Below are 24515 nucleotides of genomic sequence, written 5' to 3'. Positions count from 1 at the left end.
TAGTTGCGATGGCCCTACGACTAAGTCCTTTTGCTAGGACATCTGCCGTGACAATTCCACGACAAGGATGCTGCAAAGACATGGTGGGACAAGCTGCTTCAGCGGGAAGGCCATTATATGTTTCGCGCCGGTCGTAGCAAGCGAAGCTGCCTCGGTCAGCCCCAAACACTCTCTGATGCATCTTACCAACTAAGCTCGCTTGGTTAATTATAGTGGCCAGTGGGATTGTGAGAAAAGGCAGTTCTGTTGACCCACACGCTTCACAGAAGTTAATCTATGTGTGACTTTTCATCAGAAATTCCCTGATTTAGGCGGAACTGCGAGCTCCCACATATATACGCCCCCAGCAAGTGTTCTCCCTTTGCCCCGAAGAAGACTGGTGGCGTCCATATTCAAATCTTCTACCGATCGGTCGTCAACCTGACTCTGAAGTTTCAAAGTTTTTCCATAGCAGATCGACCTGATTGTGAAGTTTCCAGGTTTTTTCCAGAGCAGATCGGCCTGATCGACTGTGAATTTTCTTGGTTTTTCCGGATTAATCTTCAGATTTATCATTGCCACAAGATTTTTCTTGTGGCAGCAATAAATCTGGAGTATCGACTCTGTCCTCCATGGCTTCATCCAAGCAATTACCCTTGGTACGCACGTTTGCTTCCACCTCACCCGTCAAGCTCCAGCACGTGGTTAACCGGTCAACCACGCGCTAGCTCCTCAGGAATTAAATGGCTACCAGTTCATGCTCCCTACTTGTTTAACCTTTGGGTTGGAGGCACTCAGCTCAGGCAGCCTACAGTGTTACCTAGCATAAGGCCAACTCCATCGCACGACCCCAAACGGATGTCCGCTTTGCCCGGAATCGGTCCGTTTGGATAGGGCAATGGGGTCGTGTCCGGGCCTGTCCTGGGATGCGGTGGCCGTGTGCCCAAGGCGTGGCCGCATCCATTTGCCCCATCCTGTCCGTCAGGGTCAAAAATGCCCATATTTTCATATCGAAACAAGTTTGCACGTCCAAATATTAATTGTCTAAAAATGAAAATAGTTTTACAACCCAATCGAAATTGCCTTTAATAAAATAGTTTTACAACCAAATTGAAATTGTCTTGAATGAACATAAAATGAACCAATACATCTATTGGTTGCCAACGTGATCCCACACGTGCTCAACCAAGTCATTTTGAAGATCCAAATGAGTGTGCCAATCACGCAGCTCATGATGGAATTGGACAAACTGTTCAAATGTGGCCGGCTCTTGGTGCTGGGGCTAAACATTTTTACCTTGATAATCAAATCCTTGGTCGAAGATATTGTCATCACGCTCGTCCTCGACGATCATGTTGTGCATGATCACACAAGTAGTCATCACCTCCAAAGTTTCCTTTCATCTCATGACAGTGCAGAGTTTCGAACAATACCCCATCGGGATTGAAGCACACCAAAAGCACTTTCCACATCCTTTCTAGCACTCTCTTGCATTTGGGAAAATCTCTTTCTCTTCTCACCTTGGGGGTTCGATATTGTCTTCACAAAAGTTGACCACTGAGGATATATACCATCAAGTAGATAGTATCCCTTGTTATACTGGTGATCGTTGATCTCAAAGTTGACAGGTGGGGGAGTGGCCTTCTGCAAGCCTTGTGAAGACTGGAGAACGCTGCAGCACGTTGATATCATTGTGAGAACCTGCCATGCCGAAGAAAGAATGCAATATCCAAAGATTCTGCAAAGCCACCGCTTCTAATATGACAGTGCACGCTTTGACATGCCCCTTGTACTGGCCCTGCCAAGCAAATGGACAGTTCTTCCACTCCCAGTGCATACAATCTATGCTGCCAAGCATGCCTGGAAAGCCTCTAGCTGCGTTGGTCGCCAACAATCTCTCTGTATCAGCGGCGGTTGGCTGCCTCAAGTACTCAGGGCCAAACACCTCGATCACAGCCTTGCAGAACTTGTACATTGACATCAGACATGTTGTCTCACTCATACGCACATACTCATCCACCATATCGCCTGGAATCCAATATGCAAGCATGCGGATAGCCGCGGTGCATTTCTGGTAAGAGGAGAATCCAAGCTTGCCAAGGGCATCCGTCTTGCACTCGAAGTATGGGTCATGAGCAATCACTCCCTCTCGGATACGGTTGAACACATGCCTTGTCATACGAAACGGCGGCAGAATTTATCCGGCTTGAAGAGCGGGGTTTTCGCAAAGTAATCGGCATAGAGCAGGGTGTGGCCTCTCTCCCTATTGCGGTTCAGGTTGGGAGCACGGCCAGGGAGTGACCCCCTGTATCAAAGAAGCTGCCATTGAATGTGGTCATAAACGACCAGTGCAGCCACCACAAGATCTTCATTGTCCGACGATGAATCGTCCGATGAACAAATTAAGTGGTGGAAGAAAAACTCATCTCCAATGTCCATACCTTTGTGGGCAAAGTGTCAAACACCTTGCGGTCGTGGTGGCAAAGAGGTCGTGATGATCACCTCGATGCAGCAGCGGTGGTTGGCGGACGGCTACTGACCGCTCTAGAGCACTCGTCGGAAGCTGCCGTGGCCGCCGTGGTACGTCGTCGGCGGTCGTATCCCCTCTGCCGCCAGTTATGACGGTGACGGCTAAACCTCCTCCGATCGACGGCCAAAACTACGGCGAAAGCGCGGGCGTGGTGGCGGCCATGTTGAGACGTGGTTTGGTATCGACGGTCAGGGGCTACGCGGTGAGGAGGCGGTTGGAGAATAGCGGCGGCGCTGGCGGCGGGGCGGGGCGGGGAGACGGGGTGGAGGCATTGGAAGCGAAGGGACTGCTAGTGTCCCCGACAGGCGGGCCATGGCGGGACAAGGGCGTGCGATGAGCCCGTCCGCGTGATGTCCGTTTCACCCCAAACTCGGCGCAAGTTTGGGCCGTGGATGGGTCAAAAACGGACGAAATCTGGACATTTGTCCATTTGGGGTCGCGTGTTGGGCCACGCTATTCGTCCGTTCTACCCCAAACGGATGCACCCGGACAAGATGGGGTCGCGCGGTGGAGTTGGCCTAACATACGGTGGTCACCGGCAAGTGACGAGCCGTCTCTCCGAGATAGACGATGACTAACTTTCATTTTATTTGTGATTAATAAGGGCATGTCCAATGCTGATCTCCAATCGCCCGCAACCGTCCGGACTGTGCAGTCCGGACATGTTGTGTCATCCTGCGTGTTCCTGCATCGGTCCATAGGGCAGTCTGGATGCACTTTCTTCTATAAACCGAAGACAAATGTGGGGGCTTTGCGAGCGTACGGAGAGCACCCACGCCCGTTTCTGACCACCCTGGCCCACTCAAACCACTCCTCCATGCCTGAGCATGTTCCCTTGATACGTCTCCATCGTATCTACTTTTCCAAACACTTTGGCCCTTGTTTTGGACTCTAACTTGCATGATTTGAATGGAACTAAACCGGACTGACACTGTTCTCAGCAGAATTGCCATGGTGTTATTTTCGTGTAGAAATAAAAGTTCTTGAAATGACCTGAAAATCAATAGAGAATATTTTTGGAATATATAAAAAATACTGGCGAAAGAATCAAGGCCAGGGGGCCCACACCCTGTCCACGAGGCTGGGGGCGCGCCTACCCCACTAGGGGCGCCCCCTGCCTCGTGGGCCCCCTGGTGCTCCATCGACCTCAACTCCAACTCCATATATTCACGTTCAGGGAGAAAAAAATCAGAGAGAAGGATTCATCATGTTTTACGATACGGCGCCGCTGCCAAGCCCTAATCTCTCTCGGCAGGGCTGATCTGGAGTCCGTTCAAGGCTCCGGATAGGGGAATCCATCGCCATCGTCATCATCAACCTTCCTCCATCACCAATTTCATGATGCTCACCGCCGTGCGTGAGTAATTCCATCATAGGCTTGCTGGACGGTGATGGGTTGGATGAGATTTATCATGTAATCGAGTTAGTTTTGTTAGGGTTTGGTCCCTAGTATCCACTATGTTCTGGGATTGATGTTGCTATGACTTGCTATGCTTAATGCTTGTCACTAGGGCCCGAGTGCCATGATTTCAGATCTGAACCTATTATGTTTTCATGAATATATGTGAGTTCTTGGTCCAATCTTGCAAGTCTATAGTCACCTATTATGTGTTATGATCCGTTAACCCCGAAGTGACAATAATCGGGATACTTACCGGTGATGACCGTAGTTTGAGGAGTTCATGTATTCACTAAGTGTTAATGCTTTGTTCCGGTACTCTATTAAAAGGAGGCCTTAATGTCCCTTAGTTTCCAATAGGACCCCGCTGCCACGGGAGGGTAGGGCAAAAGATGCCATGCAAGTTCTTTTCCATAAGCATGTACGACTATATTCGGAATACATGCCTACATTACATTGATGAACTGGAGCTAGTTCTGTGTCACCCTATGTTGTAAGTATTGCATGAGGAATCGCATCCGACATAATTATCCATCACTAGTCCATTGCCTATGAGCTTTTCACATATTGTTCTTTGCTTATTTATTTTTCTGTTGCTACTGTTATAATCACTACAAAACCAAAACTATCACTTTTGCTATTGTTACCGCTACTATCATATTACTTTGCTACTAAATACTTTGCTGCAGATATTAAGTTTCCAGGTGTGGTTGAATTGATAACTAAGCTGCTAATACTTAAGAATATTCTTTGGCTCCCCTTGTGTCGAATCAATAAATTTGGGTTGAATACTCTACCCTCGAAAACTGTTGCGATCCCCTATACTTGTGGGTTATCCAAACTATTTTCTGGCGTTGTTGCCGGGGAGCATAGCTCTATTCTTTGAGTCACTTGGGATATGTATCTGCTTATCACTATGAAGAACTTGAAAGATAAACGAACCAAGATTTTTCCCTCAATTACGAGGGGAGGTAAGGAACTGCCATCTAGCTCTGCACTTGATTCACCTTCTATTTTGAGTAAACTTGCGACACCTACTCGTGCTATTCATTCTGATATGTCGCATGTTATTGATGATGCCACTTCTTCTTTGCATGATACTTATGATGAAACTACTTCTATGCTTGATAATACTGTGCCACTAGGTGAATTTCTTGATGAACAATGTGCTAGGGTTAGAGAGAATGAAATTATTGAAACTGATAATATTGATGAAAGTGATGATGAAGATTCCCCCCTAGATATGAATTGCCTGTTGTGCCTGAGGGTTATGTTATGGATGAAGAAACTACTAGAGACTTTTTAGCTTGCAATGATAGATCTGATCTTAAGAAATTGTTAGCTAAGCTTAAAGAAAAATCCTTGAATGCTAGAATGAAATATGACCCTACTTTTGCTACTTCACCTATCTTTATTTGTGATAAGGATTATGATTTCTCTGTCGATCCTGAGTTAATTACTTTGGTTGAATCTGATCCTTTTTATGGCTATGAATCTAAAACTATTGTGGCACATCTTGCTAAATTAAATGACATAGCCACCCTATTCACTAATGATGAGAAAACTCGCTATTACTTTACCTTAAGTTGTTTCCGTTCTCATAAAAGGGTGATGCTAAAACATGGTTTAATTATCTTGATCCTGGTTGTGTGCGTAGTCCCTAGGATATGATTTATTACTTCTCTGCTAAATATTTCCCTGCTCATAAGAAACAAGCTACCTTAAGGGAAATATATAATTTTGTGTAAATTGAAGAAGAGAGTCTCCCACAAGCTTGGGGGAGGCTTCTCCAATTACTTAATGCTTTTCCTGATCATCCTCTCAAGAAAAATGAAACACTTGATATCTTTTATAATGGACTAACTGATGCTTCCAGAGACCACCTGGATAGTTGTGATGGTTATGTTTTCAGGGAAAGAACTATTGATAAAGCTGAATTGCTATTGAATAATATGTTGAGTAATGAAAATGATTGGACACTTCCTGAACCGCCTCCTAATCCATTTTCGAAGAAAAGGGGTATTCTATTTCTCAGTCCTGAAGATATGCAAGAGACAAAGAAATCTATGAAAGAAAAGGGTACTAAAGCTAAAGATGTCAAGAATTTAACACCTATTGAAGAAATACATGGTCTTGATAACCCGACACAGGTAGTAAAGGTAAATTCTCTCTATAGATTTGATGAAGGTGATATTCCTCGTTATAAGTCTGCTAGCCAATGCTTAGATGAGTTTGGTAATTTTATTGTTAAACAAGAAAACTTCAATGCTTATGTTGGTAGACAATTGAAACGCAATGCTGATATGCTTGAACACTTGAGTGATTATTGATACGTCTCCGTCGTATCTACTTTTCCAAACACTTTTGCCCTTGTTTTGGACTCTAACTTGCATGATTTGAATGGAACTAACCCGGACTGACGTTGTTTTCAGCAGAATTGCCATGGTGTTATTTATGTGCAGAAACAAAATTTCTCGGAATGACCTCAAACTCCACAGAGCGTATTTTTGGAAATAATAAAAAATACTGGCAAAAGATCAAGGCCAGGGGGCCACACCCTAGCCACGAGGGTGGGGGCGCGCCTGCCCCCCTGGGCACGCCCCCTACCTCGTGGGCCCCCTGGAGCTCCTCCGACCTCAACTCCAACTCTATATATTCACTTTCGAAGAGAAAAAATAAAGGAGAAGGATTCATCGCGTTTTACGATACGGAGCCGCCGCCAAGCCCTAAAACCTCTCGGGAGGGCTGAACTGGAGTCCGTTTGGGGCTCCTGAGAGGGGAATCCGTCACCATCCTCATCATCAACCATCCTACATCACCAATTTCATGATGCTCCCCGCCGTGCGTGAGTAATTCCATCATAGGCTTGCTGGACGGTGATGGGTTGGATGAGATTTATCATGTAATCGAGTTAGTTTTGTTAGGGTTTGATCCCTAGTATCCATTATGTTTTGAGATTAATGTTGCTATGACTTTGCTATGCTTAATGCTTGTCACTAGGGCCCGAGTGCCATGATTTCAGATCTGAACCTATTATGTTTTCATGAATATATGTGAGTTCTTGATCCTATCTTGCAAGTCTATAGTCACCTACTATGTGTTATGATCCGGCAACCCCGAAGTGACAATAATCGGGACCACTCCCGGTGATGATCGTAGTTTGAGGAGTTCATGTATTCACTGTGTGTTAATGCTTTGGTCTGGTACTCTATTAAAAGGAGGCCTTAATATCCCTTAGTTTCCGCTAGGACCCCGCTGCCATGGAAGGGTAGGACAAAAGATGCCATGCAAGTTCTTTTCCATAAGCACGTATGACTATATTCGGAATACATGCCTACATTACATTGATGAATTGGAGCTAGTTCTGTGTCACCCTAGGTTATGACTGTTACATGATGAACCGCATCCGGCATAATTCTCTATCACCGATCCATTGCCTACGAGCTTTCCATATATTGTTCTTCGCTTATTTACTTTTCCGTTGCTATTGTTATCATCACTACAAAATACCAAAAACATTACTTTTGCTACTGTTACTTTTGCTACCGTTACCACTACTATCATATTACTTTGCTACTAAATAGTTTGCTGCAGATACTAAGTTTCCAGGCGTGGTTGAATTGACAACTCAGCTGCTAATACTTGAGAATATTCTTTGGCTCCTCTTATGTCAAATCAATAAGTTTGGGTTGAATATTGTACCCTCGAAAACTGTTGCGATCCCCTATACTTGTGGGTTATCAAGATTATTTTCTGGCGCCGTTGCCGGGGAGCATATCTCTATTCTTTGAGTCACTTGGGATTTATATCTGCTTATCATTATGAAGAACTTGAAAGATCCAAGAACCAAGATTTATCCCTCAACTACGAGGGGAGGTAAGGAATTGCCATCTAGCTCTGCACTTGATTCACCTTTTGTTTTGAGTAAGCTTGCGACACCTAAACCTGCTTCTGCTATTTATTCTGATATGTCGCATGTTATTGATGATGCCACTTCTGCTATGCATGATACTTATGATGAAACTGCTTCTATGCTTGATACTACTGTGCCACTTGGTGAATTTCTTGATTAACAACTTGCTAGGGTTAGAGAGAATGAAATTATTGAAACTGATAATATTGATGAAAGTGATGATGAAGACTCTCCCCCTAATAAATATGAATGGCCTATTGTTCCTGAGGGTTATGTCATGGATGAAGAAGCTACTAGAGCTATTTTAGCTTGCAATGATAGATATTATATAAAGAGGTTATTAGCTAAATGGAAGCAGCAATCCCTTAATGCTAGAATGAAGCCTGACCCTGCTTTTGCTACTTGACCTATCTGTGTTACTAATAAGGATTATGAATTCTCTGTTGATCCTGATATAATTACTTTGGTTGAATCTGATCCTTTTTATGGCTATGAATCTGAAACTGTTGTGGCACATCTTACTAAATTAAATGATATAGCCACCCTGTTCACTAATGACGAGAGAACTCGCTACTTTTATATCCTTAAAATATTTCCATTCTCATTAAAGGGTGATGCTAAGATATGGTTTAATTCTCTTGATCCTGATTGTGTGCGTAGTCCCCGGGATATGATTTATTACTTCTCTGCTAAATATTTCCCTGCTCATAAGAAACAAGCTGCCTTAAGGGATATATATAATTTTGTGCAAATTGAAGAAGAGAGTCTCCCACAAGCTTGGGGGAGGCTTCTCCAATTACTTGATGATTTGCCTGATCATCCTCTTAAGAAAAATGAAATACTTGATATCTTTTATAATGGACTAACTGATGCTTCCAGAGATTACCTGGATAGTTGTGTTGGTTCTGTTTTCAGGGAAAGAACACCGGATGAAGATGAAATTCTATTGAATAATATGTTGACAAATAAAAATAATTGGACACTTCCTGAGACAACTCCTGAGCCTATTCCTAAACCAACTCCGAAGAAAAGGGATGTTCTATTTCTCAGTCCTGAAGATATGCAAGAGGCAAAGAAATCCATGAAAGAAAAGGGTATTAAAGTTGAAGATGTTAAGCATTTACCTCCTATTGAAGAAATACATGGTCTTAATTTACCGCCTGTCGAAGAAATGCATAATTTTAATCCATCTCCTATTGAAGAAATGCATGGTCTTGATAACCCGACACAGGTAGTAAAGGTAAATTCTCTCTATAGATATGATAAAGCTGAAATACAATTTACTAAGTTTGCTAGCCCATGCTTAGATGAGTTTGATAAATTTATGGTTAAGAAAGAAGACTTCAATGCTTATTTTGGTAGAGAATTAAAACGCAGTGCTGATATGCTTGAACACTTGGGTGATTCTATGGCTAACGTCAAAGGTGAACTTAAACTTATTAGTAAACATGCTTCTATGGTTACCACTCAAGTCGAACAAGTACTTAAATCTCAAAATGATTTGCTCAATGAATTGAATAGTAAGAATAATGATTTTGATGTTATAGTGGCTACTAGAACTGGTAAAATGACTCAGGAACCTTTGTATCCTGAAGGCCATCCTAAGAGAATTGAGCAAGATTCTCAGAGAAATAATATAGATGCACCTAGTCCTTCTAAAAGGAAGAAAAAGAAAAATGATAGGACTTTGCATGCTTCTACTGAACCTATTGCTGAAACACCTGAGAATCCAAATGATATTTCTATTTCTGATGCTGAAACACAATTTGGTAATGAACCTGAAACTAGTGATAATGTTAATGATAATGTTCATGATGATGCTCAACCTAGCAATGATAATGATATAGAAATTGAACCTGATGTTGATCTTGTTAACCCACAATCAAAGAATCAACATTATGATAAGAGAGACTTTGTTGCTAGGAAACATGATCAAGAAAGAGAACCATGGGTTCAAAAACCCATGCCTTTTCCACCCAAACCATCCAATAAAAAGGACGATGAGGATTTTGAGCGCTTTGCTGAAATGATTAGACCTATCTTTTTGCGTATGCGTTTGACTGATATGCTTAAAATGAACCCTTATGCTAAGTATATGAAAGATATTGTTACTAATAAAAGAAAGATACCGGAAGCTGAAATTTCCACCATGCTTGCTAATTATACTTTTAAAGGTGGAATACCAAAGAAACTAGGAGATCCTGGAGTACCCACTATACCATGATCCATTAAAAGAAACTATGTTAAAACTGCTTTACACTACAGGAAATAGGAAATTTGCCGTCTGTGGATCACAGACGGCAAAGATTTTGCCGTCAGGAAGCAGACGGCAAAGTCAGACGGCAAAGATTAATCGGCAAAGAATACTTTGCCGTCAGCTTTTTATCTGACAGATGGCAAAGAATTTGCCGTCAGCCGAAACTTCTTCGCCGTCTGCCTTATAAATCACTAACGGCAAAGAAAAGTAGTTTTGCCGTCAGCTAGACTACATCTTTGCCGTCAGCTATTCGCGTCTTTGCCTTCACCCTCGTATATCACAGATGGCAAAGAATGGGATCTAATTAAAAAAAGAACCACGGCGGCGTTGCTCCAGAACGATGCGGTCAACGCATGCAAGTGCATTGCCATATCTAATCTTTCTTCATCTTTTTAAGAGGGAAAGGCCTGTCCGTACCTAGTGCCTTTCATTCAACATTAGTGGAGTACAAAATGTAAACGAGGCTGCGAGAGAACTAGAGTTACAGAATAGTCCTTCAAAATTACACAAAGGACCCTAAAACATAAAATTAAAAAGCAATCGGGTCCTTCTTCTTCGCTGCAGTGGCCTGCTCGCCCAACCTTCCAGCCCAACGCCCGTCGCGCCACTCTATCGTGCTGTGCTTGCCGCGCGGCCGCCCGATCCTGCTCATCGTGCCGCCATCTGGACTCGCTCAGCTGCGTGGCTCCGTCCCAGCCGCGCTCGGGAGGCATGCAAGGGAGGTCGGGGATGGGCGGTGCTCGCGAGGCAGAGTCCCCGGCTGCTGTCGCGGCGGAGCTCGCGAGGCAGAGCACGCGACCTCGAGGCCGGCGCCGGTGCAGGGGGTGGAGGCCGTTGGAGGCCTGCGGGGGTGACGGGGCCGGGGCCGCAGGAGGCCGGCGGGGGTGACGGGGCACGGAGGTTGCTGGGGACGACGAGCGACGGGGCGCAGAGGCTGCTGGGGGCGATGAGCGATGGGGCGTGGAGGCGCTGGGGGTGACACGAGCAACCGGCCGGGGCCGGCGGGCGAGATACTGCCCAGCGTGGCCGGGGCTAGCCGGCAAGATGGCGGCCAGCAAGTGGTGGCGGGCACCGGCGGCCTACGGTGGCGACGGGGGAAGTGGTCGCGTCCTTGAGGTGTTGACCGGTCGGCGTGCTCGATTTGGATCGAGTGGGAAAGAAACAAGAGGGAGAAGGAGACGTGCGGGTGGGGGTGGGAATAAGGCAGAGAGGACGTGGTCCGTGTGGGTGCTGCCCTGGGGGCGTGTGCATCGCGGGTGGGTGGGGAGTGGACGGCCTGGTGGGTGGGGATGTGGGTCTGAGATGTTGCCAAGTCATCGATCCATGTGATCGATCCGCGTGATGTGCTTTCTCTTTGCCGTCTACGAAAAAAATGCAGACGGCAAAGGGCTCACTTTGCCGTCTGTAAAATAAAACAGAGATGGCAAAGAATCTTCGCCGTCTGCTGAAAAAATATAGACAGCAAAAATCTTTGCCGTCTGTGATTTTGGTTGCAGACGGCAAAGTGACCTCTTTGCCGTCTGTGGTTTTTTCCGCAGATGGCAAAGTCTATTTTCCCGTCAGTTTTTCTTTGCTGTCTGTTGATGCCAGCAAACCCTTTCTTTGTCGTCTGCCCGACGAAAAGCTGACGGCAAAGATGCCCCCTGACGGCAAATTATATGTTTCCCGTAGTGTTATGTGATCTTGGAGCCGGTGTTAGTGTTATGCCTCTCTCTTTATATCGTAGACTTGATTTGAATAAGTTGACACCTACTGAAATATCTTTACAAATGGCTGATAAATCAACTGCTGTACCTGTCGGTATTTGTGAGGATGAGCCTGTTGTGGTTGCAAACGTTACTATTTTAACGGACATTATTATTCTTGATATTCCCGAGGACGATAGTATGTCTATTATTCTTGGAATACCCTTTTTGAATACTGCAGGGGTTGTTATTGATTGCAACAAAGACAATGTCACTTTTCATGTTAATGGTAATGAGCATACGGTACACTTTCCGAGGAAACAACCTCAAGTTCATAGTATCAATTCTATTGGAAAAATTTCATCGATTATTTTTGGAGGTTTTGAATTTCCTCTACCTACTGTCAAGAAGAATAGTATGATATTCTTATTGTTGGGGATGTGCATATCCCCGTTGAGGTAACCTAGTGTTATTCAAAAATTCTTCGGTTCCATGTTATTCAGAATGAGTTTGTTAACAAGACTTGATCAACCTTGTTAATAGATTCCTTTTGATGATCATGAGATGGATGAATTTAGAAAACACAACTCTCTGTAACCTCCTTTTACTTTCTGTTATTTATATTAAATAAAATAAAAATAGTATTTTTTGTCTATTATCTATATTATCCGTTCAATATAAAAATACCCCGAAAATAAAAGTTCTCCAAATGCCTTGAAATTTAAATATAATTTTTTGAAATATTTGAGAATATTTGGCACTGAGAACACAGCAGAGGGGGCATCCACCTGGCCACGAGGGTGGAGGGCGCGCCCTACCCCCTGGGCGTGCCCCTTGCCTCGTGGGCCCATGGTGGACCTCCTCCATTTATTCCTGAACCCACACACTCCTTATTCCTCCCACAAACACCATTATCCAGCTCAAGCACGAGTTCTAGCTCATTTTGCTGCGATTTTCGATCTCCTTGCTCAAAGCACCTCTCACAAAACTGCTTTGGGGGATTGTTCCTTGGTATGTGACTCCTCCAATGGTCCAATTAGTTTTTGTTCTAGTGCTTTATTCATTGCAAATTTGTGCTGCCTAAGTGACCATGTTCTTGATCTTGCATGTCAAATTTATGTGGTTCCAAGTAGTTTTGATGCATGATATAGGCTCTAGGAACTTGTAGGAGTAGTTGCTATCAATTTTGTTGAGTTTGGTTCACTTTTATTTGAAGTTACAAAAAATTTCAGAATTTTTCAGAAAATAATGAAGAGATTTTTGAGGGGCTCATCGAGCCGAAGCTCGAAGGAAAAGCAAAATGAAGAAGCAAAGAAGCCCAAATATAATCTGCCTCGCATCGCGGAGGTTCGGTCGTGTGAATGGCCTTGTGATGATTTCTTGAGAGCAGTCGGGATTTATGATGATTTCTATGAATTGGCTGAGAATGCAGGCTTCACCGCCTTCCTCCACGACCAGCGAGAACAGTATCTCTTACTCACCAATATCTTTGTGCAAAACTTTCATTTCCATGCTAGGAGCTCACCACCTACGGTCGAGTTTTATTTATATGATGAGCATAAGGAGATGTCACTTCGTGATTTTTGTCAGGTTTGTTTGATCCCTTTCGAGGGCATCATAGAGGAACCACATCGCGGCGATGTGGATGGGTTTATTGATACCATCACTGTAGGGGAAACGAGGAAGGTTTTCGATGCACGAACTACTAGCATACACTTTCATGTTCTACGTTACTTTGCTATATTTGCTAGTAGATGCTTAATTGGGCGCGGAAACTATGGAAACCTGAATGCCCCTGATATTGTTATTTTGTGCCACGCCTTATTTCGTGATGATACATTCAGCATGGGTGCTATTATTGCAAAGCGGTTAAATCTTAACCGTACTAAGGGCCCTGTCTTTGGAGGCATCTTCGCCTCGCGCCTAGCTGCACATTTTAACATACCTATTAGGCACTATGAGAAGGAAGAAAAATTGTTGCCTCCTGTTTATTTAGATTATAAGAGTATGGTAGCACACGATTTTATTGTTAAGAATAGGGGAAATGAGCTCAAATACAAATTGTTCTTTGATAAACATCATCCTGAGACTATTACCCTGCCTGCTCCTTCCTTGTTTGATTTATGTAGGCAAGTACCTTGTTCCGTTGGAGGCTATTCATGCCTACCAGAACCCTACATCAGCCACAGAGCCAGAGTCGGAACCACAAGTTGATCCTCCACGACAGTCTAATTACCAGTGGGATCCGGAGATGATTGCCAACCAGTGGCAATCAGAGTCTTCTTCTTCGCAGTACGACCCCAACTATTAGTATGGATATCCGCCAGGCCAACCATGGCCATAGACCAACTTAGGCCAAAAGCCTAAGCTTGGGGGAGTACATATTTCTCACCGACATTACATTCATGTTCACACACTCATTGCTAGATGTCGGTCCTCATACTTTTTCATTGTAATATCCATGCTAGTCTATTTCCTTTTTATGCTTTCTTCTTGTGTGCTTAATAAACCTTAAGAAAAACAAAAAAATAGTTGTAGCTTTTAATTAGTTTACTTTCCATGCTTGTAGTAGTAATTAAAAAGAAAACCCAAAAAGATTTCCTGTTCTTCTTTTTGCTTGTTGGGAGCTTTCCCATGTAAATAGTTTTATTTCTTTTCTTTTCTTTGGGGGTCGATAGGAGAAGACCATAATTAAATTGTTGAAGTGGCTCTTATATGCATTATTGTTGATCTGACAAAAGAGCCCATATTGCCTTGTCTTCTCCTGTTTATTGAATGCTTGCAGATTCCAGCTTAGTCCAATGCACGTGCACTATTATTATTACCCACATCGTTCGGTCGTGCAAGTGAAAGGCAATTATGACGATATATGATGGACTGACTGAGATGAGAAAAGCTGGTATGAACTCGACCTCTCTTGTTTTTGTAAATATGATTAGTTCATCGTTCCTGATTCAGCCTATTATGAATAAACATGTTTGCAATGACAACTAGAGATCATAGTTTCTTATGCCATGCTTAATTAGCTAGGAGCTTATAATGGTTTACCTTGTGTGCCAACATGTTATTAAAATGGTTGTGATGTGGTATGATAGGGTGGTATCCTCTTTTGAAAGATTCGAGTGGCTTGACTTGGCACATGTTCACGCATGTAGTTGAAACAAAATCAACATAGCCTCTACGATATTTATGTGCATGGTGCATTATATCCTACTCATGCTTGCATTCGGTGTTGATTAATTTTAATGCATGTTCATGACTGTTGTCGCTCTCTAGCTGGTCGCTTCCCAGTCTTTTGCTAGCCTTCACTTGTACTAAGCAGGAATACTGCTTGTGCATCCAATCCCATAAACCCCAAAGTTATTCCATATGAGTCCACCATACCTACCTATATATGGTATCTACCTGCCGTTCCAAGTAAATTTTTATGTGCCAACCTCTAAACCTTCAAATAAATATCCTATTTTGTATGCTCAAATAGCTCATGTATCAACTAGGGTTGTCCGTACCTTCCATGTTAGGCGGGTTATTCTCAAGAGGAGTGGACTCCGCTCCTCACTCATGAGAAAATGGCTGGTCACCAGGATGCCCAGTCCCATGATTTATGCAAACTAAATCAAAATAATTGCAAACAAAACTCCCCCTGGGACTCTTGTTAGTTGTAGGCACTCGTTGTTTTGAGCAAGCCATGGATTGATGCTTGTTGGTGGAGGGGGAGTATAAACTTTACCATTCTATTTGGGAACCGCCTATAATGTGTGTAGCATGGAAGATATCACCATCTCTTGGTTGTTATGTTGACAATGAAAGTATAGCGCTCAAAATATTATTCATCTCTATTTTAAAACCGAGCTCTGGCACCTCTACAAATCCCTGCTTCCCTCTGCGAAGGGACTATCTATTTACTTTTATGTTGAGTCATCATCCTCTTATTAAAAAGCACCAGTTGGAGAGCACCACTATCATTTGCATTCATTACTATTAGTTTACATTGAGTATGCCTTGACTGGATCTCTTTTACCATGAATTACAATGTCTAGTCGGTCCTTGATCTTTAAAGGTGCTCTGCATTTATGTTTTGCGGCCTCAGAAAGGGCTAGCGAGATACCATCTTGTTATATCATATTATGATTGTTTTGAGAAAGTGTTGTCATCCGAGATTTATTATTATTGCTCGCTAGTTCATTATGCCATTGATATGAGTAAACATGAGACCTAAGTGTTATTGTGAATATGGTTAGTTTATAATCTTTCCTGAAAACTTAAAGGTTGGCTTTACATATTTACAACAACAAGAGCAAATAGAGTTTGTAAAAGTTTTTCTTTATCACTTTCAGTTTATCAACTGAATTGCTTGAGGTCAAGCAAAGGTTTAAGCTTGGTGGAGTTGATACGTCTCCGTCGTATCTACTTTTCCAAACACTTTTGCCCTTGTTTTGGACTCTAACTTGCATGATTTGAATGGAACTAACCCGGACTGACGCTGTTTTCACCAGAATTGCCATGGTGTTATTTATGTGCAGAAACAAAAGTTCTCGGAATGACCTAAAACTACATGGAGCGTATTTTCGGAAATAATAAAAAATATTGGCAAAAGATCAAGGCCAGGGGGCCCACACCCTAGCCACGAGGGTGGGGGCGCGCCTGTCCCCCCTGGGCGCGCCCCCCTACCTCGTGGGCCCCTAGGAGCTCCTCCGACCTCAACTCCAACTCTATATGTTCACTTTTGGAGAGAAAAAAAAATAAAGGAGAAGGATTCATCGCGTTTTACGATACGGAGCCGCCGCCAAGCCCTAAAACCTCTCGGGAGGGCTGATCTACAGTCCGTTCGGGGCTCCGAAGAGGGGAATCCGTCACCATCGTCATCATCAACCATCCTCCATCACCAATTTCATGACGCTCACCGCCGTGCATGAGTAATTCCATCGTAGGCTTGCTGGACGGTGATGGGTTGGATGAGATTTATCATGTAATCGAGTTAGTTTTGTTAGGGTTTGATCCCTAGTATCCACTATGTTCTAAGATTGATGTTACTATGACTTTGATATGCTTAATGCTTGTCACTAGGGCCCGAGTGCCATGATTTCAGATCTGAACCTATTATGTTTTCATGAATATATGTGAGTTCTTGATCCTATCTTGCAAGTCTATAGTCACCTACTATGTGTTATGATCCGGCAACCCCGAAGTGACAATAATCGGGACCACTCCCGTTGATGACCGTAGTTTGAGGAGTTCATGTATTCAATATGTGTTAATGCTTTGGTCCAGTACTCTATTAAAAGGAGGCCTTAATATCCCTTAGTTTCCACTAGGACCCCACTGCCACGGGAGGGTAGGACAAAAGATGTCATGCAAGTTCTTTTCCATAAGCATGTATGACTATATTCAGAATACATGCCTACATTACATTGATGAATTGGAGCTAGTTCTGTGTCACCCTAGGTTATGACTATTACATGATGAACCGCATCCGGCATAATTCTCTATCACCGATCCATTGCCTACGAGCTTTCCATATATTGTTCTTCGCTTATTTACTTTTTCGTTGCTATTGTTATCATCACTACAAAATACCAAAAACATTACTTTTGCTACCGTTACTTTTGCTACCGTTACCACTACTATCATATTACTTTGCTACTAAATACTTTGCTGTAGATACTAAGTTCCCAGGTGTGGTTGAATTGACAACTCAGCTGCTAATACTTGAGAATATTCTTTGGCTCCCCTTGTGTCGAATCAATAAATTTGGGTTGAATACTGTACCCTCGAAAACTGTTGCGATCCCCTATACTTGTGGGTTATCAATTATATTTCTAGAGTTAAAGGTGAACTTAAACTTATTAGTAAACATGCTTCTATGGTTACCACTCAAGTAGAACAAGTACTTAAGGCTCAGAATGATTTGCTCATTGAATTAAATAATAAGAAAAATGGTAATGTTGTTAGAGTTATGACTAGAGGGGGTAAAATGACTCAGGAACCTATCCTGAGGGCCACCCTAAGAGAATTGAGCAAGATTCTCAAAGAACTAATATTGATGCACCTAGTTCCTCTAAGAAGAAGAAAAAGAAAAATGATAGGTCTTTGCATGCTTCTAGTGAACCTGTTGTTAACACACCTGAGAATCCCAATGATATTTCTATTTCTGATGCTGAAACACAATCTGGTAATGAACATGAACCTAGTGATAATGTTAATGATGAAGTTCATGTTGATGCTCAACCTAGCAATGAGAATGATGTAGAGATTGAACCTGCTACTGATCTTGATAACCCACAATCAAAGAATCAACGTTATGATAAGAGAGACTTCGTTGCTAGGAAGCACAGTAAAGAAAGAAAACCATGGGTTCTGAAACACATGCCTTTTCCTCCTAAACCATCCAAGAAAAAGGATGATGTGGATTTTGAGCGCTTTGCTGAAATGATTAGACCTATCTTTTTGCGTATGCGTTTGACTGATATGCTTAAAATGAACCCTTATGCTAAGTATATGAAAGATATTGTTACTAATAAAAGAAAGATACCAGAAGCTGAAATTTCCACCATGCTTGCTAATTATACTTTTAAAGGTGGAATACCAAAGAAACTAGGAGATCCCGAAGTACCAACTATACCATGCTCCATTAAAAGAAACTATGTTAAAACTGATTTATGTGATGTTGGAGCCGGTGTTGGTGATATGCCTCTTTCTTTATATCATAGACTTGAATTGAATAAGTTGACACCTACTGAAATATCTTTGCAAATGGCTGATAAATCAACTGCTATACTTGTCGGTATTTGTGAGGATGTGCCTGTTGTGGTTGCAAACGTTACTATTTTCGAGGACGATAGTATATCGATTATCCTTGGTAGACCATTTTTGAATAATGTAGGGGCTGTTATTGATTGCAACAAAGGCAATGTCACTTTTCATGTTAATGGTAATGAGCATACGGTACATTTTCCGAGAAAACAACCTCAAGTCCAAAGTATCAATTCTATTGGAAAAAATTCAATGATTATTATTGGAGGTTTTGAATTTCTTCTTCCTACTGCCAGGAAGAAATATGATATTCTTATTGTTGGGGATGTGCATATCCCAGTTGAGGTAACCTAGTGTTATTCGAAATTTCTCCGGTTTCATGCGATTTGGAATGAGTTTGTTAACAAGACTTGATCAACCTTGTTAGTGGATTCCTTTTGATGAGCATGAGATGGATGAAGTTAGAAAGCACAACTTTCTGTACCCTCCTTTTACTTTATGTTATTTAATTTAAATAAAGGAAAAAATAGTATTTTCTATATGTTTTCTGAATTATCCTTGCAATAAAAAAATGCCCCGAAAATAAAAGTTCTCCAAATGCCCTGAAAATTTAATCTGATTTTTTCTGAAATATTTGAGAATTATTGGCACTAAGAACACACCAGGGGGACCCACCATGTGCCCACGAGGGTGGAGGGCGCACCCCCTGCCTCGTGGACTCCATGTGGGATCCCTCCACTTATTCTTGCACCCACACACTTCGTCTTCCTCTAAAAAAATCATCCACCAGCTCAAACCCGTGTTCTAGCTCATCTTGCTACCATTTTCGATCTCCTTGCTCAAAGCTCCATTCCCAAAACTGCTTTGAGGGATTGTTCTTCGGTATGTGACTCCTCCAATGGTCCAATTAGTTTTTGTTCTAGTGCTTTATTTATTGCAAATTTTTGGTGCTTAGGTGACCCTGTTCTTGAGCTTGCATGTCAAATTTATGTGGTCAAAAGTAGTTTTAATGCATGATATAGCCTCTAGGCACTTGTAGGAGTAGTTGCTATCAATTTTATTGAGTTTGTTCACTTTTATTTTAAGTTACTAAAAATTTCAGAAATTTTCGGAAAAAGATGAAGAGATTTTTGAGGGGCTCATCGAGCCGAAGCTTGAAGGATAAGCAAAGAGAATAAGAAGCCCAAGTATAATCTCCCTCGTACTGCGGAGGTTCGGCCATGTGAATGGCCTTGTGATGAGTTCTTGAGAGAAGCCGGGATTTATGAAGATTTTATTATTTGGCTGAGAATGCAGGCCTCACCGACTTCCTCCACGACCAGCGCGAACAGTATCTCTTACTCACTAATATCTTTGTGCAAAATTTTCATTTCCATGCTAGGAGATCGCCACCTTCGGTGGAATTTTATTTATATGATGAGCATAAGGAGATGTCACTTTATGATTTTTGCCGGGTTTGTAGGATACCCTTTGAGGGCAGCATAGAGGAACCACATCGTAATGATGTGGAGGGATTTATTGATATGATTGATGTAGGGGAAACGAGGAAAGTTTCCGATGCAAGAATCACTAGCATACATTTTCCTGTTCTACGTTACTTTGCAATATTTGCTAGTAGATGCTTAATTGGTCGCCGGAATTGTGGAAATCTTAGTGCCCCTGATATTGTTATTTTGTGCCATGCTTTGTTTCGTGATACCACTTTTAGTTTAGGCGCTATTGTTGCTAAGCGGTTAAATCTGAACCGTACAAAGGGTCCCGTCTTAGGACGCATCTTTGCCTCGCGCCTTGTTGCACACTTTAACATACCTATTAGGCATTATGAGAAAGAGGAAAAGTTGCTACCTCATATTTTTCTAGATTATAAGAGTATGGTAGCACATGATTTTATTGTTAAGAATAAGAATAAGATGCTTAACTATAGACTGATATTTGATAAGAATTACTTTGAGACTATTACCTTGCCTGCTCCCTCTTTGTTCAACATATTTTCAGGCACGTACCTTGTTTTGTCGGAGGCCGTTCAGGCATACCAGAGCCTGACGTCAGCTCCAGAGCCGGAGCCACTATCTGATCCCCATCGTCAATCTGTTTATCAGTGGGATCCGGAGGAGATCGGCAACTAGTGGCCCCCGAGGACCCTCCTCAGTACACCGGAGAGGGCAGTTTCGATCCATGGGCATAGACCGACTTAGGCCAAAAGCCTAAGCTTGGGGGAGTACATATCTCTCACCGACATTACATTCATGTTCACACACTCATGCCAGTTGTCGATGCTCATACTTTTTCATTGTATCATCCTTGCTAGTCTATTTTCTTTTCCAGCTTTCTTCTTGTGTGTTTGAAAACCCTTAAGAAAAAAAGAAAAAAAAACAGTTGTAGCTTTTAGCTAGTTTAATTTCCATGCCTGTAGTAGTAGTAATTAAAAAAACCCAAAAAGATTTCTCGTTCTTCTTTTGCTTGTTGGGAGCTTCCCCGTGTAAATAGTTTTGTTTCCTTTCCTTTATTTGGGGGTCGAGAGGAGAAGACCATAATGAACATGTTGAGTGGCTCTCTTATGCATTATTGTTGATCTAACAAAGAGCCCATATTACCTTGTCTTCTCCCTTGAATTGAATGCTTGCAGATTCCAGCTTAGTCCAATGCACGGGCACTATTATTATTACCCACACCGTTCGGTTGTGCAAGTGAAAGGCAATAATGACGATATATGATGAACTGATTGAGATGAGAGAAACGGGTATGAACTCGACCTCTCTTGTTTTTGTAAATATGATTAGTTCATCGTTCCTGATTCAGCCTATTACGAATGAAACATGTTTGCAATGACAATTAGATATTATAGTTGCCCATGCCATGCTTAATTTGCTAGGAGTTTATAATGGTTTACCTTGCGTGCCAACATGCTATTAAAATGGTTGTGATGTGGTATGATAGGATGGTATCCTCCTTTGAATGATTCGAGTGGCTTGACTTGGCACGTGTTCATGCATGTAGTTGAAACAAAATCAACATAGCCTCCACGATATTTAGGTTCATGGTGATTTATATCCTACTCATGGTTGCATTCCGTGTTGATTAATTTTAATGCATGTTCATGACTCTTGTCGCTCTCTAGCTGGTCGCTTCCCAGACTCTTTCTAGCCTTCACTTGTACTAAGCGGGAATACTACTTGTGCATCCAATTCAATAAACCCAAAGTTGTTCCATATGAATCCAACATACCTTCATATATGCGGTATCTACCTGCCGTTCCAAGTAAATTTGTATGTGCCAAACTCTAAACCTTCAAATGAAATTCTGTTTTGTATGCTCGAATATCTCATATATCAACTAGGGATGTCTGTATCTTCCATGCTAGGCGGGTTATTCTCAAGAGGAGTGGACTCCGCTCCTCACTCATGAGAAAATGGCTGGTCACCGGGATGCCCAGTCCCATGCTTAAATCAAATCAAAATAATTGCAAACAAAACTCCCCCAGGATTGTTGTTAGTTGGAGGCACCCGTTATTTCTGGCAAGCCATGGATTGATGCTTGTTGGTGGTGGGGGAGTATAAACTTTACCATTCTGCTTGGGAACCGCCTATATGTGTGTAGCATGGAAGATATCGAGATCTCTCGGCTGTTATGTTGACAATGAAAGTATATCGCTCAAAATATTATTCATCTCTATTTCAAAATCGAGCTCTAGCACCTCTACAAATCCCTGCTTCCCTCTGAGAAGGGCCTATCTATTTACTTTTGTGTTGAGTTATCATCCTATTATTAAAAAGCACCAATTGTAGAGCACCGATGTCATTTGCATGTATTATTGTTACTTTACGTTGAGTATGACTTGACTAGATCTCCTTTACCATGAATTACAATTTCCAGTCAGCCCTTGATCTTCAGGGGTGCTCTGCATTTATGTTTTGTGGTCTCAGAAAGGGCTAGCGAGATACCATCTTGTTATATCATATTATGATTGTTTTGAGAAAGTGTTGTCATTCGAGATTTACTATTATTGCTCGCTAGTTGATTATGTCATTGATATGAGTAAACATGAGACCTAAATCTTATTTTGAATATGGTTAGTTCATAATCTTTGTTGAAAACTTGAATGCTGGCTTTACATATTTACAACAAGTGCAAACAGAGTTTGTAAAAGTTTTTCTTTATCACTTTCAGTTTATCAACTGAATTGCTTGAGGACAAGCAAAGGTTTAAGCTTGGGGGAGTTGATACGTCTCCATTGTATCTACTTTTCCAAACACTTTTGCCCTTGTTTTGGACTCTAACTTGCATGATTTGAATGGAACTAACCCGGACTGACGCTGTTTTCAGCAGAATTGCCATGGTGTTATTTTTGTGCAGAAATAAAAATTCTCGGAATGACCTGAAAATCAACGGAGAATATTTTTGGAATATATAAAAAATACTGGCGAAAGAATCAAGGCCAGGGCCCACACCCTGTCCACGAGGGTGGGGGCGCGCCTACCCCCTGCCTCATGGGCCCCCCGGTGCTCCACCGACCTCAACTCCAACTCATATGTTCACATTCGGGGAGAAAAAATCAGAGAGAAGGATTCATCGCGTTATACGATACGGAGCCGCCGCCAAGCCCTAATCTCTCTCGGGAGGGCTGATATGGAGTCCGTTCGGGTCTCCAGAGAGAGGAATCTGTCGCCATCGTCATCATCAACCTTCCTCCATCACCAATTTCATGATGCTCACCGCCGTGCGTGAGTAATTCCATCGTAGGCTTGCTGGATGGTGATGGGTTGGATGATATTTATCATGTAGTCGAGTTAGTTTTGTTAGGGTTTGATACCTAGTATCTATTATGTTCTGAGATTGATGTTGCTATGACTTTGCTATGCTTAATGCTTGTCACTAGGGCCCGAGTGCCATGATTTCAGATCTGAACCTATTATGTTTGCATGAATATATGTGAGTTCTTGATCCTATCTTGCAAGTCTATAGTCACCTATTATGTGTTATGATCCGTTAACACCGAAGTGACAATAATCGGGATACTTACCGGTGATGACCGTAGTTTGAGGAGTTCATGTATTCACTAAGTGTTAATGCTTTGGTCCGGTACTCTATTAAAAGGAGGCCTTAATATCTTCTTCTATTGCTTGTTGGGAACTTTCTCGTGTAAATAGTTTTGTTTCTTTTCTTTTCTTTGGGTGTCGAGAGGAGAAGACCTTGATGAAAATGTTGAGTGGCTCTCATATGCATTATTGTTGATCTAAGAAAGAGCCCATATTACCTTGTCTTCTACCATGTATTGAATGCTTGCAGATTTCCAGCTTAGTCCAATGCACGTGCACTATTATTATTATCCACACCATTTGGTCGTGCAAGTGAAAGGAAATAATGACGATATATGATGAATTGATTGAGATGAGAGAAGCTGGTATGAACTCGACCTCTCTTATTGTTGTAAATATGATTAGTTCATCGTTCCTGTTTCAGCCTATTATGAATGAAACATGTTTGCAATGACAATTACAGATTATAGTTGCTCATGCCATGCTTAATTTGCTAGGAGTTTATAATGGTTTACCTTGGGTGCCAACATGCTATTAAAATGGTTGTGATGTGGTATGATAGGGTGGTATCCTCCTTTGAACGATTCGAGTGGCTTGACTTGGTGCATGTTCACGCATGTAGTTGAAACAAAATCAACATAGCCTCCACGATATTTATGTTCATGGTGAATTATATCCTACTCATGCTTGCATTTAGTGTTGATTAATTTTAATGCATGTTCATGACTGTTGTCGCTCTCTAGCTGGTCGCTTCCCAGTCTCTTTCTAGCCTTCACTTGTACTAAGCGGGAATACTGCTTGTGCATCCAATTCCATAAACCCCAAAAGTTTTTCCATATGAGTCCACCATACTTTCCTATATACGGTATCTACCTGCCGTTCCAAGTAAATTTGTATGTGCCAAACTCCAAACCTTCAAATAAAAATTATGTTTTGTATGCTCGAATAGCTCATGTATCAACT

The 24515-nt window shown here is 42.2% G+C and overlaps 1 pseudogene; it reads left to right on the top strand.

The window, feature by feature from the left end:
* The first annotated feature begins 11122 nt into the window (after positions 1-11122).
* LOC125507537 overlaps positions 11123-24515 on the top strand; it is a 30955-nt pseudogene continuing 17562 nt past the window's right edge.

The sequence above is a fragment of the Triticum urartu genome, chromosome 5, assembly GCF_003073215.2.
Source record: "Triticum urartu cultivar G1812 chromosome 5, Tu2.1, whole genome shotgun sequence".
Classification (NCBI taxonomy): domain Eukaryota; kingdom Viridiplantae; phylum Streptophyta; class Magnoliopsida; order Poales; family Poaceae; genus Triticum; species Triticum urartu.
The sequence above is the reverse complement of the archived record's forward strand: the minus strand, read 5'-3'. Positions and strand labels throughout refer to the sequence as shown.